Source organism: Balaenoptera musculus, chromosome 1, assembly GCF_009873245.2.
Source record: "Balaenoptera musculus isolate JJ_BM4_2016_0621 chromosome 1, mBalMus1.pri.v3, whole genome shotgun sequence".
Classification (NCBI taxonomy): Eukaryota; Metazoa; Chordata; class Mammalia; order Artiodactyla; family Balaenopteridae; genus Balaenoptera; species Balaenoptera musculus.
Genome location: NC_045785.1, coordinates 116,161,615 through 116,172,848, shown reverse-complemented (window position 1 = coordinate 116,172,848; position 11,234 = coordinate 116,161,615). Strand labels below are relative to the sequence as shown.

Genomic DNA, 11,234 nt, shown 5'->3' with positions numbered 1-11,234 from the left:
ATTTATGATGTATAAGATGCAAGGAACTTGAATTGTCCATAAAAGAATGACTTCAATTGGGTGTTAAGCCTTTGTAACTTTAAATGGATAAAAGGGAATCCCATGTCCAAAAAGAGTGTTATAGAATACATTTAAAAGTTTAGTCCTGCCTTGGAGCAGCCTCCCTTCATTAATTCGTTCTACTATCTTGATCTTATTCTGTCCCAGGTGTGCAGACAACCCATCTACTTCCCCAAATCAAGTTCTTTCTTCTATATATATTGCTCCATACCATCTGTGCTCTCTTGTCAAATGCAGGCTTGCTTGTGCTTTGGAGAACCTTCTCCCTTTCTCCAGGGGCTGGTTTTGTAGTCCTTTTTTCTCTTCTACCCAACCACTTCTTAGTAGGCTGCAGAATTTTCACTGTAGGTGCTGTGGGCACTGCTTTACTTTTTCTTCTCTATAGAATCTTCTAAGACCTTCTCTGAAACAGGCCCATCTTCTCAGGAAAGCTTCCTGCCAGTGGCCCGGAGCAGAGCATCCTTGACCTCTTTGTTCCTCAGAGTGTACACCACAGGGTTCAGTAGGGGGGTGATGATGGTGTAGGTCACTGAGATTAGCTGATCCTGATCCTTGGTGTTCTCTAACTTGGGCTTGAGGTAGGCAATGGAGGCACAGCCATAGTGGACCATGAACACAGTGAGGTGGGAAGCACCTGTGGCAAAGGCCTTCTTCTGGCCCTTAGCAAAGGCAATTTTAAGGATGGTGGAGACGATGAGGATGTAGGAAATGAAAACCAATCCCATGGGAACTAGGATCACCAGGATACTGATGATTAAAGTCAGTATCTCATTGACAGTCGTGTCAGTGCAGGAGAGCTTCATCACAGGTCAGATGTCACAGATGAAGTGGGCCACCTTTGTAGCACAGAAAGGTAACCTGAATACAGATGTAACCTGTGTCATGGCTACAATCAGCCCAATGCTGCAGGCCCCCCACACCAGCTGGATGCACGCCCTCTTGTTCATGATGACAGAGTACCTCAAGGGGTTGCAAATGGCCACATAGCCGTCGTGCCCCATTGCTGTGAGCAGGAAGCAGTTGTTGATGGCCAAAATGATGAAGAACATCTGAGTGGCACAACCTGCCAGAGAAATGGGCTGACTCAGGCCTGTGAGGTTACAGAGCATCTTGAGTATAATGATGAATGTGTACATGGTCTCTGAAGCTGACAGCATGCTGGGGAAGAAGTACATGGGGGTGTGGAGGTGACAATCAAGGCTAATGATGGTCATAATGATGATACTGCCTGCCAAGGTTAACATGTACAGTGCAAAGAACATGATAAAGAGGGTGAGCTGGTGCTCATGGAAGCTGGAGAAACCCTGGAAAGTAAACTCACTCACCAAAGTGTGATTCTCTTTCTTCATTAAACCATATATGGCATCTAAGAAAGTAAAAAATTATATAAGGAACCTAGATGGTTGATTTCTGTCAATAGCAGGCTGGGCAGATTCTTTTGGTTCATCTACTTCAGGTCTCTGCTTATTTATATTCATACCCATGCTCATTTCTTTTGGGAATAAACAGTGGAGTAATGTTCTTTTCTCACTAAGGAAAAAGTACATGGCTTTTAGAGTCAAGTGGTATAAACTCATATTTTAGTTCTATCATGTACTAAGTTACCTTGGGCAAGGAATTTACATCTCTAAGACCAGTTTCCTCACCTTTTTATGGATGCAATTGTGATAACAACATCACAGAATTTTTGGTAGAAACATTTTAAACTGTTAAGTATCAACTTATATTAGAATTCAAACAATTATTGAATCCATTCAAGTTCAGTGGTGTAATGTCGTGCAGAGCTCTAGGCTCTGTAGCTACCTACTAATTCCCAAGCTTCTAGGGTTTAAGGTAAAGCTCTTGTCATTATGGTTTACACACTGCATTCTCATTTCAGTCTTTCAACTCTGATGGTACTACTCCTCTCAACTTCTGTGCTACACTCCTTTTCCCTAGACACTACTCAGTTTTCAAAGCTACACAAAGCCCATAACCTCTGTAAAATCCTTTTCTATTCTCTCTCTCTCACCCTGCTCCCTCCCTCCCCCCAGCCCCAAACACGTGTCCTTGCACATGGAGGTAGCATACAACTGTATACTAGCTCTTTTGTGTTGAAAGCACCATAGTGCATTTGTGATTACAAAACGTGTTCACATACATTATTTAATTTCATCACCATCCAATGGAACAGGGAGGGCGAGGATTATTGTTTCTCTTCAGAAGCAGAGACTGAGGATCTGCTCCGTTTAAGAAATTGCCTGTGAACACACAGGTGTCAAAGGATGAAAATCAAGACTTGAACTCATGTCTTCTGATCCCGTGTCCATTGTTCCTCCCATTACACAAAACTGCATCATGGAACTGTTCCCATCATGGCTAGATTATATAGTCTTTGAGAGTAGGGACCATGTATTTCAACGCTTTATAACCCTATGACCACTGCAATGTAGGGCACAATGTCTGCTGATGGAATCATTGCAGGTAACTGGTCCATCAAACAAATTGCCTGTTAGAAAGCAGAGTGCTGGGGCATCACAGTGAGCTCTTCTTCAAAGAAGAGGAGTTTTCAATGTTTTTTAACCTCTGTCTCCTTTCCCTCTGTCTATGTCTGTGACAGCAACAAACAACTAAAGAACTGGGCTGGATTTTAACATTGGAATTATAACTCTAGAAGAAAGCTAACACTATGAACATCTAATTGGAAAATATACTGGTAGTGTAACTTTTCTAGTAGCCTTTACCCTATTACTAAACAACATATAATTATGTAACAGGTTAGCTATAAAAATAAATTTAATAATAGAACACATGGAGTTGACTAAAAAGTGCATTTTGCTGGAAGTAAAGCAAATTAGTCACATTGAAAAATGACTTACTATTGGGTAAATTTCAAAGGCAAGCTTCTTTAGTGCTTTTAAGATTAATCTATTTTTCAGAAACATAACATTTTAAATAAAGGAAATCTACAAAAAGGTATTTATAAGGGATTGGTGCACAGTTACACTTCAACTCGTCCGAGCATGATATGAAAAGAAATGGTATGAGGTTGAAAAAAAAATTTGACGTTAGATGTCAGGGACCATTTCTTAACAGGGAAAGTTGTTTGGCCTTGATGTGTGTACCATGGTAAGTAACTGTAAATGTATACTATGAGGCTTTATAAACAGTGTCTCTGTGGATTATGATTTGTGTGAAGACAAAAATATAGACAAGGAAACATAGCTGCTAAGTAGCAGAGCCACATTCTTTATTACCATATTAGTCAAGATAGTCTTTAATTCTGGAAGTCTTTATTCCTTAGGATTAGCAGAGGATCTTTGAAAGTGGTAAATTAAGGCTAAAGAAGAACAAAAATTCATATACACCTGGACCCTTTCCAGCTTAAAATAATTTGACCCTTTAACAACAATAAAACCCATACATGTATTTTATTCTGTATGTGGCTACCTCTGTAAATGATTGAAGTCTTTTCCCAAATCTCACTTACTTTTCTTCCTGCAAATCTGTGGCTCAACAGAAAAATGGAGGTAGAGATCAGAAATGTGGCCTATTGGTCACAAGTATTCACAAATCAAGGTCATGAAACAAAGGCACCTGAATGTGGTCCTTTCTACCTGCTTTAGGGCCAGTCTAGGGCTGGAGGTAAAAGGAAAGTTACACGGGGCTCCTCAGATACTAGATATTCTCTCCAGCTGGGGGAGGAGCTTTTGACACCCAAGAAAGGCTCTCTGGGGATCATCTCTCAAGGTTTCTGGGTGCCATTCCCTGAGCACCCTCAAGAGTCACCCTGGGGCTAGAAGCAAGCAGACAGCCGGTGCCCAGGGACCTTGTTATGTAGAGGGCACATTTACCAGATTATATGGGTTTGTGCTTTGGGACTCTCATGGCACTTTGCACTGCAAGTAGAAACAGCAGTGGCTTATTTGTCAGGTTTTGTTTTTTAAATAAATATTCTATTTTTATATAGTTGGGCCTTGGAAAACCATGGTTACAAAGCCCAAGTGAGCTCTAGCTAAGAGCCTCTGTCTTGGATTCCAGGAAATTATGCAGCTCTCCCTGTAGTCAAGAAACCTGCTCAATATCTTTTTTATTTTTTCTTCTTCTTCTTTTCTGGAACGAAAACAGTCAATCTGGCTATTGTTTCTGTCCTACTGTGGGATTCAGAAATGGGAGACCAAAGCTCAATAGACAGTAGAGACCTCTCCAGAAGGCCAGGAGACCACTGTCCGTGTCTAAAGAAACCTGAGCCAGGATTTCATTCCCCAGGCCTGTCCAAGAAAATGGTTAAATGCACAGGGCTTCACAAGCCCAGTCTGGGGTTACCTCCACACTGGTTTCCCAGCCCCAAGTCCAGCTGTTTTTTTCTCCCCCTAGGAGTATCTTATTCTCACTATTTTCCTCTTTTATATTGGTAAAAGACTAACTGAGGCATATTAAAAATTTTAAGCTTTTTTTTTTTTTTTTAACAAAAATCAATGCAAATTGGGTAGTGCCAAACCAGAAGTTGTTAGGGGTGTCCCAGGGCCAGGAACTCAGGGAGAGACTTCTATAAAGAAAAAGCAGAAACAAAGTAAGGAGAGTATTGACTGGCTGTAGCTTAAAGCCTGGTTGGCTTTTTGTGATTGTTTGTCCTGAGGCTTTGATTTTATAACCTGGAGGCATTTCCAGCCTTAGATTTTAGTTTGTTTACATAGGCTGCCATGGCATTGGAAGCCCCTCAGTTTGATGGCCTCCTTGTTTAGTTAATTTAACAACATGTACCTTACCTATCTCATGGCCAGATCCTGACAATTCTCCAAGTTAATTTTTCCACACATGGCAAAAAAAATGAAGTGCCTGCATTCATACCTTGATAAACTTAAAAAATGCCACTTGTACTTGGTTTTGGTTTGTTTTTTGGTTAAGTGGGGTAGGGGGTGTTGTGTTTTTTTTTTTGTTTGTTTCGTTTTTTTTGTATTCCCACTTCTCCTTCTCTACTGAATTTGTGGTAGCTTTTAAATTTAGAAAACTATAGAAAGAAAGGTTTATAGCAAACATGAAGATGTTTATAATATTTGCTTTTATCCATATAAGTTTCAGAGACATAAGAGGAAATGCTAGCCAAATCAGGGTTTCTTAGAAAACTCAAAACTTTTCATTAAATTATCATTAATGAAGTTAGTGTCTCAACTTCTTTTCCTGGCTGTTTGCAGCTGAGTAGTATCTTCATAGCCATTATAGCCTTCAGTATTTTGGGGTCAAAGTATGATTGGATAATCTTCCATTTTGGGGCCACCCCTGTGATTAAACTTGTTTTTTTTTTCTCTGCTCTAGTGAGAGAAGAGCCAATTTGTCACTCTAGATATCACTGCAAACACAAATCAGCATTGAGGCATAAAGAGGCTCCCTGCCCCCAGTGGGAAGCAGGTAGAAAGCCTCTTTCATAGGAGACAATCAAGACAGCTCTAGCAACACACAATCAGGGTAGGAAGAACTTTGTACTGTTACAATCTGAGTTCTCTGTGAAAAATTAGGAGACCATGCTGTTAGAAGATGCACTAGTGACCTTATTTTTCCTGAGGAGGTATCTTTTTGTTTTAAGAGCTGAAAAGGAAATCTAGCAGAATCCTAGGTTTATGAATAATCAGGAGAGGAAGGACAGTGGTTAGGGTTCTGTTAAGAGGTTGATGGCCAAACAACCTGACTCCTGGTTAGCAGGTCTCTCTGGGTATGGCTGTGAGAACAACTAAAGGGCTGAGCTAAGGGAAGTGCCGTATTCCTGGGCACTGTGTCCCTGGGTGCCTTAACCTCAGCCTAGCGTTGTGTGGGTAGGCTTGTCCACATGCATGACTGTACTTGTCCACATCCGTGTTTGCTTGTACTGAAACTTGGGTGTTCCAGTTAGTGGCATAACAAACTACTTGAACTTAGTGTCATAAAGCAACAACAGTCCTTCATCATCCATCTCTGGGAGACTGGTCTCAGTGAGGCTCTTCTCACATCAGGTCTCCCATGTAGCTGTGGTCAGGAGGTAGCGGGGGTTTGCTCACTCACATGTCAGTCAGTCAGTGCTGGCTGTTGACTGAAATACCTACACGTAGCCTCTCCAAGTAGCCTGGGCTTCCTCACAGCCTGTGCTCTGGATTCCAAGAGCAAGCACCCCAAGACAAAGAGCCCGACAGAAGCTGTGTGATCCTTTATGTACTGGTCTCAAAAGTCAGGATGTCACAGCATGACTTTCACACCACCATAATTGTCCAGTCAGTCACAGAGACATGCCCAGTCTCAAGGGGAGGGGTACAGACTTTGCTTTGTAATGGGGGTGCAGCACACTAATAGGAGAGCATATGGAATGAGAGATACTGCGTCCAGTTTTTGAAAATACAGCCTATTTGCTATAGTGAATTAGCAAATGACCAGGATCTTCTCTTGAACAGTTTAGGCTCGTTGTCGTCAAAGGGAAACAGGAAACAAAATAAAAATTAGACTAACCAAACTCCAGGCTCTACCTACTTAGGTGTTTCTGTAAACCTGACCACTCTTTTTTTTTTTTTTTTTTAAATTCTGAGGAATATTAAATATTTTTTTACATTTATTGTGCACTTTATTTCTATTATTATTACATTGTAATATATAATGAAATAATTATACAACTCACCGTAATGCATAATCAGTGGGAGCTCTGAGCTTGTTTTCATTTGCCACTCACTGATAGGGTTTTATTTTGTTTTTTAATTGGGGTATAGTTTTTTACAATGTTGTTAGTTTCTACTGTACCCCAAAGTGGAGTTCCCTGTGCTATACAGCAGGTTCTCATTAGTTATCTATTTTATACATATTAGTGTATATATGTCAACCCCAATCTCCCAATTCATCCCACTCCCCCTCTTTCCCCCCTTGGTGTCCATATTGTTTGTTCTCTACATCTGTATCTCTATTTCTGCCTTGCAAACCGGTTCATCTGTACAATTTTTCTAGCTTCCACATATATGCTTTAATATACGATATTTGTTTTTCTCTTTCTGACTTGCTTCACTCTGTATGACAGTCTCTAGGTCCATCCATGTCCTACAAATGACCCAATTTTGTTCCTTCCTGACCACTCTTTTTGAAATGCTTAAGTTCCGGGGATTCTTGGAAAAATGAAGGGGAAATGTGAACAACTCCTCCCCCACCACAACCACCAAGAAAAGGGAAGAATCTAGATCTTCTGCTAATCTAACGTTAGACACTTGAGATGACATTAATGAGTTAGAAAGTAAAATAGGTATATATTTAGTGCATTACATGATAACTGGAAAGGCATACCAAAGTTCTAAACAATTTCAAAATTAACAAAACTCTGGCTAGGCTGACAAGAAGATTTTGAAGCTACTGGTTGCCATTTGCCTATAGGTTTTTGTATATGTTACGTTTGGTGTATGTTATGATCTTTCTTTATTTAAAAAAATATTATATTTACTATAACATGTCATACTTACAAAACACTATGTTTAAAATATGTCGAGATGCATAACAATAAAATAAACATTTGGAATCCCATCACTCAACTCAAGAAGTACTCGACTCAAGAATCACTTAGGTAATTCTCATTTTTCCCACTTCCTTATCTCTTTGCACTGCACCCCCCTACCCTCACCCTCACCCCCAACAGTTACTACTATCCTGAGTTTTATGTTTATTTTCATCTTACTTATTTTATACCTTTATTATATATGTATGTGTGTTTAAACAATACATTTTTTAGTTCTGTTCTTGAACTTTATAAAAATGATATACTGTATACAGTTTTTTGAGACTTGTTTTTTAAAAAATTCAGTGTTCCTTTTCTAAGATCCAGAATGGAGCTACAGTTTATTAATTTAACTGCCTTACGCTATTCCATCATGTGAATATACCGCAATGTTTTTTGTCCATTGTCCTGGTGAGGGATAATGGGGTTGTTTCCAGATTTTTGTTATTATAAATTGTAATGTTTCAAATATTTTACGGCATACTTTCTTGATTAAATGTGCACAAGTTCCTCTAAGGTTTATATCCTTTCAATAAATAACTAGCTCATGGGATATAAAAAGTTTCAACTTTACAGGATAATACCAAATGGAATTTTGTAGTGGTTGTACCAATTTACACTGTGACAAGCGAAGAATAAGAGAAGTTCCAGTTGATCTACATCCTTTCATCCTTGTTATTAGACTTGCTAATTTCTGTCAAACTAGTAGGTGTGACATGGTGGTGGTTTTAATTTACATTTTCCTGAATAATAAGAGGTTGAACATCTTTTCAAAGTTTATTGACTATGACTGTTTTGTCTTCTGCAAAATACTTGTTCATGTTTTTTTTAACATCTTTATTGGCGTATAATTGCTTTGCAATGGTGTGTTAGTTTCTGCTTTATAACAAAGTGAATCACCTATACATATACATATATCCCCATATCTCCTCTGTCTTGCGTCTCCCTCCCACCCTCCCTGTCCCAACCCTCTAGGTGGTCACAAACCACCGAGCTGATCTCCCTGTGCTATGCAGCTGCTTTATCCACGTTTCCATTGGGTTGTTTGTGGTTTTTTTTTTTATTCAACTGTAGCAGCTTTATATGTACTCTGGACACCAAACTCTTGTCCTTAATATGTTATGCAAATATTTTCTACCACTTTGTGGCTTGTCTTTTCACTTCTTTATGGTGCTTTTTATTGAACAAAAATTGTTTTAATGGAGTCAAATTTATCATTCTTGTCTTTTTTGTTAGCACTTTTGCATCTTCCTTGGAAAAAGAAATTTCTACCTCAGTGTCAGAATAGTCTCTTTTATTTTCTTCTAAGCCTATTAATATACTTTTCATATTTAAATCTATCTGGATTTGATTTTTGTGTATGAGGTAAGATAGATGTCCAAATTCATTTTTCTTTTTTCAACTGGATAACCAGTTCTGTCAGCTGTTTGAAGAGTCCTTCCTTTCCCCACTGGTCTATAATTTTATCTCTGTCATACATAATAATTCTTTATAAGCATTGGTCAGTTTAGCCACTCCATTCTGCTCCGTTGGTCAGTTTTATTCCATGTACCCAGATGACACTGTCTTAACAACTATAACTTTATAATAAATCTTAGTTATCAGGGAGATCAACCCATCTTCTTTTATTTTTATGTAGCTGGATCTTTACCTTTCCATACAAATTTTAGATCAGGTTTTTGGAATTGCATTAAACTAAAAAATCAGTAGGGATGAACTGATAATAGGCTCTCTCTCTATTTATTTAAATGTCTTTAATTTTTGTTGTCAGTCCTCAAGATCACTATCCAGCTAGGTGATTCTCTTAGAAGGATTCACAGGGTACAGAAAAACTGTTACAGTCATGGTTATAGTTTATTACAGCAAAAGGGTAGAAATTAAAATTAACAAAGGGAAAAAAGGTCCATGGGGGCAAAGTCTAGGAGAAACCAAGCATAAACTTCCAAGTGTCCTCCCCCAGGGGAGTCACATGGACTTGAGTAATTTTCTCAGCAACAATGCAAAGTGATCATAGGTGCAAAATGTTGTTGACCAGGGAAGCTCACCTGAGCCTTGCTGTCAGGCTTTTTATTAGGAGACAGTCACGTTAGGCATGTAATAACCTGCATTACTGACCTCAGGTACTCAGACTCCAGCCCTTCAGAACAAAAACAGGTGTTCACCATAAATCACACTTTTAGCATAAATGATCTGATCAAACAAATATCTGTGGTTCAAGGCCTCTGACATATCAAAACACTTATCAAGCAGAATTAATTCAAGAGCTCAGAGCTCATCTCCCATGAGCTGGCCGAGGTCCAGTCCTAAACACAAGCCTTTCTTGAGAATGTGCAGGGTTTGAGCAGCCCAGGCCTACTGATTTAACCCTTTCCTGCACAAATATCTTTAAAGAAATTTTAATATTTTTTTCACTTTTTTAAAACTTTTAAAATATACAATTTCAGACTTACAGAAGAGTTGCAGGAGTACTATAAAAACTCCTAAATGTCTTTATCCAGGTACCCCAATTATTCACATTTTGTCCCACTTATTTTATCATTCTCTTTCTTTCATCTGTAATCTATCTATCTATATCTATCTACCTAACTTTTTTCCGAATCACTTGAGAGTAAGTTGAAGCCATTGTGTCATTTTACTCCTAAATATTTTAGTGTGTATTTCCTAGGAAGAAGCTCATTCTCTTATGTATAATTATGTATAATTACAGTATAATTATTAAAAATCAGTGTATATGTATATATATAGAGAGAGAGAGCCACATACACATATATATTAATATCAAATACAACAATACTATTACCTAATCCACAAATCATATTTAAATTACCCTATTATCTCATAATGTCCTTTATAGCTAAATTTTTTTTTGTAGTTTAGTATCCAATCCAAGATTACCCTTTGCGTATTTGTTTTCCTGTTTCTCTAGTGCCTTTTTATCTGAAACAGTACCTTACTTTTCTTTGTCATTCTCTACCTTGATACTTCTGAAAAGTGCAGGCCAGATATTTTATGGAATGTCTCTCAGTTTGAGTTTATCTGAAGAGTTCATCATTTTCCCCTTGCACTCATCTTTGATTCTGTTTCCCTTCTTTCCCTTCTTTGTACTTACTTTGATTTAATATCCTTCATGACTAGATTTAAATTTTGAATTTTTAGTAAGAATATCATGAAAGTGATGTTGTATCATTCTCAGTGCATCATACCAGGACCCACATGATGTCAATTTGTCCTAATATTAGTGATGTTAACTTGTTTAAGGTGGTGTCCACGAGGTTTCTCCACTGTAAAGTTATTATTTTCCCTTTTTATATACGTAATTTGTAGAGTGATATATTGAGATTAATATCCTGTTCCTCATCAAACTTTCACGCTCTAGTTTTAGGATCCATTGATGATTTCCTAACTCCATCATTTCTCCTATAGACTGATATTCTATAAGAAAGAGATACTATTTAGATACTAGTAGACTTAGATGATATAGATACTATGAGATAATGTTAGTTACTGTTAACATTATTTATGTTGATGTTCAAATCATCACAGAATTGGCAACTGGGAACTGCATGAGTCTGGCTCCTTTGTTCTTTTGACATGTCTCCATTATTCTTTGAGCAGTTTTATTTTTAATTGAGGTATAATCGATATATAACATTATATTAGTTTCAGGTGTACAGTATAATAATTTGGTATTTGTATATGT

The 11,234-nt window shown here is 38.1% G+C and overlaps 1 pseudogene; it reads right to left on the bottom strand.

Moving 5' to 3' along the window:
• Positions 1-399: 399 nt before the first annotated feature.
• LOC118904480 lies at positions 400-1,409 on the bottom strand (annotated as a pseudogene).
• Positions 1,410-11,234: the final 9,825 nt, after the last annotated feature.